Raw genomic sequence first — 13,603 nt, 5'->3', positions numbered from 1 at the left:
CTCTCTTTTATCAAAAGGCTTATCAAATTCAAAGGCAAAATCTGTCTTCTTCTTCCTCTTTTTGCTTTTCAACGAAACCTTCCAGTATCACAAACATGTCTTCCTCTTCATCTTCTTCTAAACAATTGTTGGACTCTCTTAGTGAAATCGAGCCTTTGGCATTCTATTCTCCAACAACTGCTCAAGTCAGACTTCCTCCCCCACCCAGTCCTCCACAAAACACTCCTGATAACCCTTTCTTCTCCATAGATCTAAACATTTCTCCAGTACCTATTGGACCTGGTCCATGTGAAGACATGTTGCCTGACAACATGTTTGAAGGAGATCTACCAAAACATAGGGCTTCCGAGTCTAATACATTGGCAGCGAATGAGGAACTCGTGATTGAAAGTCTGGCAATGATGCGAGAAGAGGCCAGAGCAGAACACTCTGATGTCCTGGAAAGAGAAGAGGTAAGGCCTTCTCAACCCATTTTCGATAAAACCCCTGATTTAGGGCGGTACTCTTCTTCCTCTTCCTCTGACTCTGCTAGTGAGGAGGAGCCGTTAAAATGGAAGGTGGAGAGAAGAGAAGGGGTGGGATCTAGAAAAGGGAAAGAAAAGGTTGTGAAGGAGGCTCCTAGGAGACGACCTACCACTAGGTCTGCTGCACAAAAATTGATGGTTGATGCCTTGAAGACAAGTGCACGTTCTACTGTTGCAGTTAGAAGTGCAAGAACCTTCAAGGTATCCAATTTTAAATTACCTGACGTTAATGTGGTGGAATTGTCTGGAGAAGAGGTTGAAAAGAAAAATAACGAGAAGAAATCAGAAAAGAAAAGGGAAAGGGTTACAAGGAAGGTTGACAAGTCGCAGTCAAAAGGGAAGAGATTTGAGAAAAAGAGAAAGCGGACACAGGGACCTGGTTCTCAAGCCAGGAAAGTTGAGAATGTCAACATGCAGGAAGTAGTTGACAGTCTGAGGAAACAAGCAGTCCTAGCAGGAAGAGTTTTTGATATGGGGATTATAACTCTTCCTGGCATGGATTCTCTGCATGACATGGTGGAGATTCAATCTTGGATGCACCTGCTCGACAAGAAATCCCCTATCCTCAATGAAGAAGAGGTTCGTGAATTTTAATACAATGTTCAATTCATGGAAGATGGGAGTCTCCTCACACGAGTAAACAATATTGCCATTTCTTTGGATGATGAGGTGTTGGGCAAAATCCTCAGAGTGCCTACAGAGGGGACCCGGTCTGTGGTGGGCAAAACTTGCTCTTCAGAATTTGCCTCTATGATTTCTAAGACTCCTACAACTAAGGTTGTTGGGATCTATAAGAAAATTATGAAGAGTGAGTATCAGCTGGTCTTTGAGTTCGTCAACAAGGTGCTCCTTCCTCGCACAGAAAAAAGGACACTTGCTACTGCTGCTGACTTGTATGTGATGGAGATGCTGTGCAGCTTTGAAGATGTGAGACTTCCTAGTCAAATGATTGAGCACATTTACAAGACTGTCATTGAGAGGAAAGGTGTTCATGGAATGGGTTATGGATACTTTCTCACTAAAGTATTCAAGCATTTTCGAATTCCTCTTAGTGTTGGAAAGGTTGGGACAGTTAAAAAAACTATCTCTGAGCATACCTTGTTTGAATGTGATGCATTGAAGGTAGAGGCCTTCCAAAAAGCAAGATGGCTCAACTTCTTGAGGACCTGGATCAGCTTAAACACGAGATTGAAGAGCTCACTGTGCAGTTGAGTGGTAAAAAAGCAGAAATTGATATACTCAAAGCAGAACTGCTTACTACACAAAGTGAGGGACCTGGTTCTTCAGTTGTTCAAGCTCTGGAGAAAGAGAATGATGAGTTGAAGGCGAAGATAACTGCCCTGCAAGAAAAGGCCATCAAGGATAATGATGCTGTCAATGCACGACTTACTCTTGTTATCCAGTCCCTATCTCAAACTCCCCCCTCTTCCTAGATTGTTAATCACTCCTTCCCTGTGTCATCCTTTTCTGTGGCTTTTCAATGTGTTAAAGAATATTTTTAGTTTGTTTTTAATATATTTATGTTATGATGGCATGTTGATTACTTTATTCTTATGTTCTTCTTCTTATCTTCTCTTGCGAATGTTTTTCCTCTACTGTTTGATTGCTTTTTAAGCTTTGATCTTGTTCGGTGTTTATGCTCACATCACTGGTTTACTGCGTTTCTTTTTTATGATGCCAAAAGGGGGAAGTAAAACTGTGTGTAGCTAAATGATATTTTAGTGAGGGGGAACAAATAGTGAGGGGGAATGTAGTGAGAGAGAATATAAAAAGGGGGAACAAAGTTGAAAGGATATTAAATCATGGTTTCAGTGTTTGTCATCATCAAAAAGGGGGAAAATGTTATTTGTAGTTTTGATGATTTGACAAACCTGGGGACCTTGTAAAGGTACCAGTTTCTTAATTGTCTGTTGCAGGGTTCTTGCTTGAGTATTGCAGATGAAACAAACTCAGGGACCTAGTAGAGGTACTCTCATGATGAGGAGCCAATTGTTTGCCAGCTGGAGACGGTACAGAAAGTAGGTGCACACTTCCCGATGGCGTCAGAAAGTGTGACTTTTCCAGCCAATGGCAAAGAAGTTTGGGAAAGTGACTTGCTCATATAAAAGGCACTTTCCTAAACATTTTTGGCTTAGTTTTTTCAACTTGATAAAAACTTTTCAAGAACTCTTGCAAAGGCTACTACAAAGCAAAGGCAGAATTATTCCAAGAACAACAGCAATATCTGGAGCTTTTCGTTTAGTTGTTTAGGAATACATTCTCTTGTTCTTAAACTGTAAACCATTCCTGAATCTATAAAGGAATTGGTATGTTGTGTCTAAAGTCTAGGTTGTCCAGGTGGGATAGCTTAGTGGGTAGATTGTTTTCTACTTAGGCTTGTTAAGCAATAGAGGACTATTGCTTAACGGTAAGATTGATAACTCTTTCTTATGTTTGGTGTAATAGTGTTTTACTTTTGCTTTTGAAGATTAGTGAAAACGATTGAAAATCCTGTGAGACAGGTTGTGGTTTTACTCCCTTAAGCAAGGAGGTTTCCACGTAAAATCATTGTGTTGATTTTACTGCATTTAAGTTTCTGGTATTTTTCTGGAGTGTAGTAAGGGACCTGGTCCATTACTGGTTAAGTGAAGGCTCATATTCTATCAGGTAGTGTACCACTTAACCTTCATAGATGAAAAACATTTTCTGAAATGCTTAGTAATAGTCAAGGAAGCAAATACAAATGATGTTATATTTATAACAGCTATCCTATCTTTTACTTGGTTTCTTTTTATATTTTTTTGAAAAAATTATTTGTCCTAATGAGAACAAATGATTCAAATAACATGAATGTTCATTGTCTCGTCTTGCTCCAGTTGATCTATATCTTCCTCAACACAATATTCATTACCTAGTCTAAAATATTACGTGACTTTGTCATGTTGATCTTATGAATAAATTTTTTAAAATATTTTGTCCGCATATAACTAACCATTAATCAACAAAATCCACTTAAAAATCTTACTAGTCGAATCCATTTTGTTAAAATCATATACTCTCTATTTATAAATCAAACAACAAATGGATCAACAAAATAAACTCTCTAACAACAATTGGATCAATAAAATAATATCACAACTGATTGGTGAAATGAAGGAGATAAAATGAGTAAAGTAAGAGAAAAAGTAAATTTAAAAAATAATAAAGTTGGTTTTGTTTTTTTGGAGGGAAGTTTAGGCAGTTTTGGAGCCAAAGAGTATTTCGGTCATTTACACATCGTGCCAAAAAAAAGTGTCGTGACATTTAGTTTTGCTCTTTTTGAAATTTACGATAACTTTGATTGCTTGTCATTTTCTTTTTTATATCATAATTACGTATCTATTTTTGAATTAATACATCTATTAAGAAAATAATGATTGACATTGTGAGTTTATTATTTTATCTCTATTAATTATAAAGTTGATGAGCTAAAAATTAAAAAATTTAAAAAAAAATTATATTTTTAAAAAAGTTAATTAAAAATATAATAGATAAAAAAATTATTCTTTTTAATTAAAAATAAATAAATAAACAAGTAACCAAAAACCAGTGAAGTATCTTACTTCGTTCCTATCAATGAGCTTCTAAGGCTGATCGCGGTTTCGAGGATGCTATAATAGCAATTGAATTTATAAAGTTCATGGGGACATGGATATTATAACTAGCCAATAGAATGTTCTTGATGCTATAACTTGCTAATATATGCCATAAGAAATACTTTCTAGGTCATTTAAATTGGTTTTCTTTCGAGTCTCTTTTAGTTCGTTTTAAAAAATAATAATTTTTTTTTATTCTAATAAATTTTTGACTTTCAAATTTTTACATGATATTGTTTTTTTTTTACACGTTTCACATATTATTAATTTATTATTATAGGATTTAAAAGTCAATTTATTTCTTAAAATTTATGTCAAATTAAAATTTTGATAATCAAATTAAACCTGAGAAAATAATAAACAATTCTATGGAAATGGTTGGATTATCTTCAAACAATTGCTAACGCACTTTCAATCTCTCCACCAAGAGATAGAGAGAGTGCTTCCAATATTTTTTTGGATCTCCATTGGAAATAAATAGCCTTATCGCATATGACTCAAACATTATACCTGATGTTGTTATTCTCACAAAGCTAGATCTAATTAAACCTTGACTTTCATGCATTACTTCAATAACTCCATCAAATATCAAAATAAGATTTTCACTCATACACATGAAATTTTACATACTTCTTTAATGATCTACATTACTATTCTAAATCTACCTAAATCCTCCTCACAAATCCCCAAATAATAATAATAATAATAAGATTTTATTAAAAGTGAGAACATGACCAACCAAAGATTTGTACATACACTGTTGTTAATCATACAGCTCACTGCCACTCAATTATTTGTCCTGTAAACATAGAAACATTCGTAGTATTCTACATATCAAAACATTGGTACTTTTCAATAGTTTTGTCCTGACTTGATATGTTCTATTATAATCTCATCTATTTCTGTTATATGATAATTTAATATAAGTGGCTCATCAATTTGATAATGACCTTCACGTACCTAATTATTTCTTCTGTCAGTTCACCCATCATGTTTCTTTTATTTTTTTATTCATTAGAAAATTCATATAAATAAAAAAATAAGGTAGTGCCATTATCAGTCAGCAATTGGGTTCCATTATATGAAAAAGGATATTCCCTTTTTCTGGAATGAAATTAGTGCAGTAAGCACATTTTCATTTCGATTATAAGACATTTATTTATTTATTGATAATGACAAATACCTAATAATGACAAAATAAATTCATTTAAAAAATTAATAAACCAACGTCATCCCATCTTCTTATTTGCTTCTTACATATATATAATATATAATATATATAATATACAAATACAAATTTGACTCTCAGGTGTAAACACATGTTCAATTATGTATTAAGGGTCCACGCTGTGGTTTACGCATTATTAAACTAGGATTAAAATATTGAGAATTGAGATTATTTATATGGTAATTAATGATTAGAAAATTACTGTAGAGATTGAAAAACCAACCGACTTAATTAGAGGTATTAAAAATAGTTGAACTGTAATTTATTGGTAATATGTTCAATTTGTTTAAAATTTTAATAAGCAGAATCTAGATGATTTTTATTGGGTTTAATTTTAAATTAGTCAAACTTTAACTCGTTTTAAGAAAAAATTCAATTGAGCTCAATTTAATCTTCAATTTCAACTCGCTTTAAGATTTTTTATTTTTATTGATGTTATGTATATTCTTATATTAAATGTATGAATTACTAATTTATATCTTTTAGAATTAACCTATCCATTTATAGCTTTTTTTATGAAAAAAAAGTATGAATTACTATTTATTTAAATTTTTTAGAATTAGTTTATCCATTTCTATCTTTTTTTTAAAAAAAATGAGTTGAAATTCAAATTTTGTTTATAAAACTTTAACAATATATCAAAATTATTATTACTAAGTGAGTTAAATTGGGCGGATCAATACCCAATCCATTTTTAAGTCAATTTGTGCCCAATGTAAATTTGAACAGGTTATGACAACTCAATTTTTATTCCAACTCATTTATATCTTCAATTTTAACCCAACTTCCTTATTTGATAACCCTAATTTTAGTTATTCGATATTTAAGATTAGACATAGCATCTTAATCATTCAAATATACATTAAGATTTAAACATATTGATTTTAATAAAAATAAATGACGTTTTAATTTGACATTTAATCAATTAACATGTGTTATTTTGCTCACTATATGTAAAAAATACGTTATATTTGAAGTTTGTACTATTTTTAAAAGTATGTTATTCTAGAATGTGAAGCAATAATATTCACTAACGAATAAAGAACATAAATATATTTTTGTACTATCGTAAATAGTATGCAGATTTTTTCTCATTATATTTTTAGGATATTGGTGTTCTTGCCGTCCAAAAACTAGAGAATATATGTAATGACCTGTTTAGTCGTTTTGAGCAGCAGACTTCAATTCTGGAAAAACTGGAAGAAGCGACGGACCCCACGACGGACCGTCGCAGGGTCTCGTTTCAAAACACTTAGAAAATCTGAAATTGGGTACTGAAAATCAACTCTCTGAACTTCGTAACGGAATGGCAGGACGGACCGTCACAGGTGTGACGGACCGTCACAGACTCTTCAGAGAAATTGAGTCTCTGAACTCTGTGACGGGTAGCAGGACGGACCGTCGCAGGCACGACGGGCCGTCACAGGCTGCGTAATCCCAGTCTGAGTCGGATTTCCTTAATTGTTTTAAGGGATGTTTTTAACTATTTCTGCCTTAATTATAAAGTTAGTGGGTTAATGTTAATAAGTCTAATTACTTGGGGGTTAAAAGAGGTAACCTTAAGTTAATTAGTGGGTTATTATTGTCATCTTTCATTCTTAATTATATACTAATTAGGGTAAAAGAAAGAGGGTTTGAATAAGAAAATAGAAAGAACAAGAGAGAGAGGGAGAATCGAACGAGGAAGAGAGAAACAAAGCTTGGGAAATTGCTTGCTTGATCACGAATCTTCGGTGGAGGTAGGTTATGGTTTTTATGCTATTCGTAGTAAACTCTTAATAGCGAATGATATGTATGGGTAGTATTGTAAACCCTTCTATATGCTTAATTGTATGCTTGCATGAATGTGATTATATGATTGTGATAAAATAAGCATGATGAAGCTATTGAATCCTAAATCTTGAAAGATAACCCTAATCTACTTTATTAATGATGATGCCTTGGTATAAAAGAAGGCTTGATGAACGAAAGTAGTGAGATTAGGGGATCGGGTGCCACATTCCGGTACCAGGATAGAATATGAGGATCGGAGTGTCACGTTCCGACACCAGGATAGTATATGGATCGGGGGTGCCACGTTCCGGTACCAGGATAGTACATGGATCGGGTGCCACGTTCCGGTACCAGAATAGAATATGAGGATCGGAGTGTCACGTTCCGACACTAGGATAGTATATGGATTGGGTGCCACGTTCCGGTACCAGGATAGAATATGGATCGGGTGTCACGTTCCGACACCAGGATAGAATGAGGATCGGAGTGTCACGTTCCGACATCAGGATAGTATATGAGGAGCGGAGTGTCACGTACCGACACGAGGGGAATAAAGATAATGAATCTTGAAAGATGATAATATATATTTAAATCTAATGAACCTAATTCCAAAATGAGTATGATGAGGAGGCGTGAGTCCTCATTGATGTGCTTGGTGTTGTAACCAAGGGTTATGGTAATTGTAAATGCTGCATGCTAAGGATATTAGTTGATTTTGTGATATTGCTTAATATATACTGTTTTCTATTTTGAGTTGGCCGATGATATCTACTCAGTACCCGTGTTTTGTACTGACCCCTACTTTTATGTTTTCTTCTTTGTTATTTGTGGAGTGCAGCAAATGTGCCGTCGTCTTCAACTCAACAGTAATTCTAGCCAGTCTTCGTCACACCGGATCTTCAGGGTGAGCTAATGCTTCTAGCTTGGACTGGATCTTCCTCTTCATGTCTTGATGCCTTGAAGTTCCGGCATGGACTAGCTTTTATGTACTTTTAGCTTCTTAGAATACTCTTAGTTTAGTAATTTGATCATAGATGTTCTTGTGGTGATGACTTCCAGATTTTGGGGATAATAATAGTAATTGATTTTTATTAATGAGTTTAAGTCTTCCGCATTACTTTATGTCGATATTACATTGAAATGTTAAGGTTTAGATTGGTTGGTTCGCTCACATAGGAGGGTAAGTGTGGGTGCCAGTCGCGGCCCGGATTTGAGGTCGTGACAAACTTGGTATCAGAGCATTAGGTTCGTTGGTCTCATCACACAAGAACAAGTCTAGTAGAGTCTTAAGGAACGGTAGGGGGACGCCTTTACTTTTCTTTGAGAGACTATAAGACTTTAGGAAAATTCCATTCTTTCTTTCTTTCTTTCGTGCTACTACTTAAATCCAATTGGTATCTAGGTGATACAAATTGGTATCTGACCATCTTCACTCTCTTTCGCAGATGGTTAGAACTAGAGCAACGACTACGCCAACACCAACACCAGCACCGGCAGGACAGGGTGCGTCTGAGCCAGCCACTGGGGCTGTAGCTCGAGGAAGAGCAGCGGCAAGAGGCCGTGGTAGAGGTCGTGGGAGGACGTGCTCTAGGGGAAGAGGACAAGCACCTAGCCCATCTGATACTAGGGCAGTGACTCCTTCACCGACTGAGGAGGTAATAAGAGAAGGGGAGGATGGGGAAAATGAACAAGTGCAGAATGAGGGATTTCCACCCCAGCCTACCCCAGAGATGATAAATCAGGTGCTCGCTTATCTTAGTGGGTTGTCTGATCAGGGTCAGGCACCTCCAGTGTTTTCTGCACCAACACCTCCGATTTCAGAGGTACAACATGCAGCCACTATGGCTCCTCGTATGGATGCCTCATTGGACATAGGCACGTTTCCACGTCTGACTACAGGGCCTATAATGACAAATGATCAGCATGAACTTTTCAGTAAGTTCTTGAAATTGAAACCACCAGTCTTCAAGAGTGCTGAATCTGAGGATGCTTACGATTTTCTAGTTGACAGTCATGAGCTACTACACAAGATGGGTATAATAGAACGGTTCGGTGTTGAGTTCGTGAGTTATCAGTTTCAAGGGAACGCCAAAATGTGGTGGCGGTCACATGTTGAGTGTCAACCAACAGAGGCACCACCTATGACTTGGGCCTCATTCTCTAGCTTGTTTATGGAGAAGTATATCCCCCGAACTTTGAGGGATAGGAAAAGGGATGAGTTCTTGAACCTAGAGCAAGGTAGGATGTCGGTCAATGCATATGAGGCTAAGTTTCGTGCATTATCCCGGTATGCCACCCAACTATGTTTCAGTCCACAAGAGTGGATTCGCCGTTTTGTGAAGGGGTTGAGATCAGAGTTGCGGATTTCAGCCATACAGGTAGCGGCTACAGCGAAATCTTTTCAAGAAGTGGTAGACTTCGTAATAGAGGTAGAGGGAGTGAAGCCAGATGACTTCACCATGGCAACTACATCAAAAAGGTTTCGAAAGGGAGGTGAGTTTAATGGTTCTTACTCTAGAGGACAAGGTTCCGGAGGTTACCCAGTCCGACCAATTCAGTCTTCACTACAGACTGTAGTTGGGGGTCCACCTCAGACCGGTCAACACTTCTCTGAGAGACCTATGCATAAACCCAGAGAGTGCTATGGATGTGGGGAGATTGGACATATAAGAGATATTGTCCAAAACAGAGTTACAGACCTCCAGATGTTAGAGGTAGAGGTGGTTATGGAAGAGGTCGTCATTCTGGAGGACGCGGTGGTCGAAGTAATGGTGGTCACCAAAACGGTCAGGGTGATGGGAAAACTGGAGCCACTACATCACAACATGGTAGGGGCAACGGACAAACAAACGAAAGGGCCCATTGTTACGCTTTCCCTGGGCGGTCAGAAGCGGAGACATCAGATGCTGTCATCACAGGTAATCTTTCGGTTTGTGATTGCATGGCTTCGGTATTGTTTGATCCTGGATCCACATTTTCTTATGTATCTTCTTCATTTGCTAATGGCCTAAACTTACCTTGTGAATTACTTGACATACCTATTCGTGTTTCTACTCCGGTGGGTGAGTCTGTGATAGTTGAAAAAGTATATAGGTCTTGTTTGGTGAATTTTGTGGGGAGCAATACTTATGTAGATTTGGTTATCTTAGAAATGGTTGACTTTGATGTAATTCTGGGTATGACTTGGCTTTCTCCGAATTTTGCAATCTTGGATTGTAATGCTAAAACGGTGATGTTAGCCAAGCCTGGGACAGATCCGTTAGTTTGGGAGGGTGACTACACTTCCAATCAGGTGCGTATCATCTCCTTTCTTCGTGCTAAGAAAATGGTTAGTAAAGGGTGTTTAGCTTTCTTGGCACATCTCAAGGATGACACTACCCAAGTACCTTCGATTGAGTCGGTTGCGGTGGTCTGTGAGTTTCTGGATGTGTTCCCTGCAGATCTTCCTGGTATGCCACCAGATAGGGATATTGACTTCTGTATTGATCTTGAACCGGGTACTCGCCCCATTTCTATACCCCCTTATAGAATGGCCCCCGTGGAGTTAAGAGAGTTAAAGGCCCAACTTCAAGAGTTGTTGAGCAAAGGCTTCATTAGACCAAGTGCATCTCCTTGGGGTGCTCCGGTTTTGTTTGTGAAGAAGAAGGATGGAAGTTTTCGGATGTGCATAGACTACCGGCAGTTGAACAAGGTAACCATAAAGAACAAGTATCCTCTTCCTCGCATTGATGACTTGTTCAATCAGTTACAAGGTGCTTGTGTCTTCTCTAAGATTGACTTGAGATACGGTTATCATCAATTGAAAATACGGGCAACGGATGTGCCAAAGACTGCTTTTAGAACCAGGTATGGGCATTACAAATTTGTAGTGATGTCTTTTGGTCTTACGAATGCCCCGACTGCTTTCATGAGCTTGATGAACGGGATTTTTAAGCCATATCTGGATCTCTTTGTGATCGTATTCATTGATGATATATTGGTATACTCAAAGAGCAAGAAGGAACATGAAGAGAATTTGAGAAGGGTATTGGAAATGTTGAGGGAGAAAAAGCTTTATGCCAAGTTCTCTAAGTGTGAGTTTTGGATAGATGCAGTGTCCTTCTTGGGGCACATGGTTTCTAAGAATGGAGTGATGGTGGATCCTTCTAAGATTGAGACAGTGAAGAATTGGGTAAGACCTACTAACGTGTCAGAAATAAGAAGATTTGTTGGGTTAGCTAGCTACTACCGCCGATTCGTCAAGGGATTCTCTTCTATTGCTTCCCAACTGATGAACTTGACTAAGCAAAATGTTCCATTTGTACGGTCGGATGAATGTGAAAAAAGCTTTCAAAATCTCAAGACCTTGTTGACTACCGCACCAATCCTTACCTTGCCAGTGGAAGGTAAGAATTTCATTGTTTATTGTGATGCATCCTATTCGGGTTTGGGTGCAGTGCTAATGCAAGAGAAGAATGTGATTGCTTATGCTTCAAGATAATTAAAAGTGCATGAACGTAACTATCCAACTCATGATTTGGAATTGGCCGCGGTAGTGTTTGCATTAAAGCAATGGAGACACTATTTATATGGGGTTAAGTGTGAGGTCTATACGGATCATCGTAGCCTACAGTATGTCTTTACTCAGAAGGATTTGAATTTGAGACAGAGGAGATGGATGGAACTACTGAAGGACTATGACATCACTATTTTGTATCATCCGGGGAAGGCGAATGTTGTAGCGGATGCTTTAAGTAGAAAGGCGGGAAGCATGGAAAGTCTAGCTCACTTGCAAGCTTCTAGACGCCCATTGGCTAGAGAAGTTCAGATTCTGGCTAACGACCTTATGAGATTAGAAGTAAATGAGAAGGGAGGATTTTTAGCTTGTGTGGAGACAAGATCTTCCTTCCTTGACAAGATTAAGGGAAAGCAGTTTAATGATGAAAAATTGATCCGGATCTGAGATAAAGTGTTGCAAGGAGAGGCTAAAGAAGCGAAAATTGATAAGGAAGGTGTTTTGAGGATTAAGGGAAGGGTATGTGTACCCCGCGTCGATGATTTGATCAACACTATTCTTACAGAGGCTCATTGTTCAAGGTATTCGATACATCCGGGTGCAACCAAGATGTACCGTGACCTAAAGCAACACTTTTGGTGGAGTAGAATGAAGCGTGATATTGTGGATTTTATTGCCAAATGTCCAAACTGTCAACAAGTAAAGTATGAACACCAAAGGCCCGGAGGAACACTTCAGAGAATGCCCATTCCTGAATGGAAGTGAGAAAGGATTGCAATGGACTTCGTGGTTGGTCTTCCAAAGACATTGGGAAAGTTTGATTCTATTTGGGTAATTGTTGATAGGTTAACTAAGTCTGCTCATTTCATTCCGGTCAAGGTGACTTACAATGCAGAGAAGTTAGCCAAACTTTACATCTCGGAAGTGGTGCGATTGCATGGGGTTCAACTCTCCATCATATCAGATAGAGGTACGTAGTTTACTTCTAAGTTTTGGAAGACATTGCATGTGGAATTGGGTACTAGGTTGGACCTTAGTACCACGTTCCATCCTCAGACCGATGGTCAGTCTGAGCGAACGATTCAAGTGTTGGAGGATATGCTTCGCGCATGTGTGATAGAGTTTGGTGGTCATTGGGATAGCTTCTTACCCTTAGCGGAATTTTCATACAATAATAGATATCACTCAAGCATTGATATGGCTCCATTTGAAGCATTGTATGGTAGGAGATGTAGGTCCCCCATTGGTTGGTTTGATGCATTCGAGGTTAGACCTTGGGGTACTGATCTTTTGAGGGATTCGATAGAGAAAGTGAAATCTATTCAAGAAAAGCTTCTAGCGGCGCAAAGTAGGCAAAAAGAATATGCAGATCGAAAGGTTAGAGACTTAGAGTTCATGGAGGGTGAACAAGTCTTGCTGAAGGTTTCGCCCATGAAAGGGGTGATGCGGTTTGGAAAAAGGGGTAAGCTAAGTCCAAGGTATATTGGACCATTTGAAGTACTTAAGCGAGTAGGGGAGGTGGCTTATGAGTTAGCCTTGCCTCCAGGGCTGTCCGGAGTGCATCCGGTATTCCATGTGTCGATGTTGAAAAGATACCATGGGGATGGAAACTACATTATCCGTTGGGATTCAGTTTTGCTAGACGAGAATTTGTCTTATGAGGAGGAACCTATTGCCATTTTAGATAGGGAAATTCGCAAGTTGAGATCAAGGGAGATTGCATCCATCAAAGTTCAATGGAAGAATCGACCGGTTGAAGAAGCCACTTGGGAGAAGGAGGCAGATATGCAAGAAAGATACCCACATCTGTTTAAAGATTCAGGTACTCCTTCTCGCCCTTGTTTTCCTTCTTGTGATCGTTCGGGGACGAACGATGGGTAAATTGGTATCTATTTTAACGACCTGTTTAGTCGTTTTGAGCAGCAGACTTCAATTCTGGAAAAATTGGCAGAAGCGACGGACCCCACGA

This window comes from Solanum lycopersicum, chromosome 9, assembly GCF_036512215.1.
Source record: "Solanum lycopersicum chromosome 9, SLM_r2.1".
Classification (NCBI taxonomy): Eukaryota; Viridiplantae; Streptophyta; class Magnoliopsida; order Solanales; family Solanaceae; genus Solanum; species Solanum lycopersicum.
The sequence above is the reverse complement of the archived record's forward strand: the minus strand, read 5'-3'. Positions refer to the sequence as shown.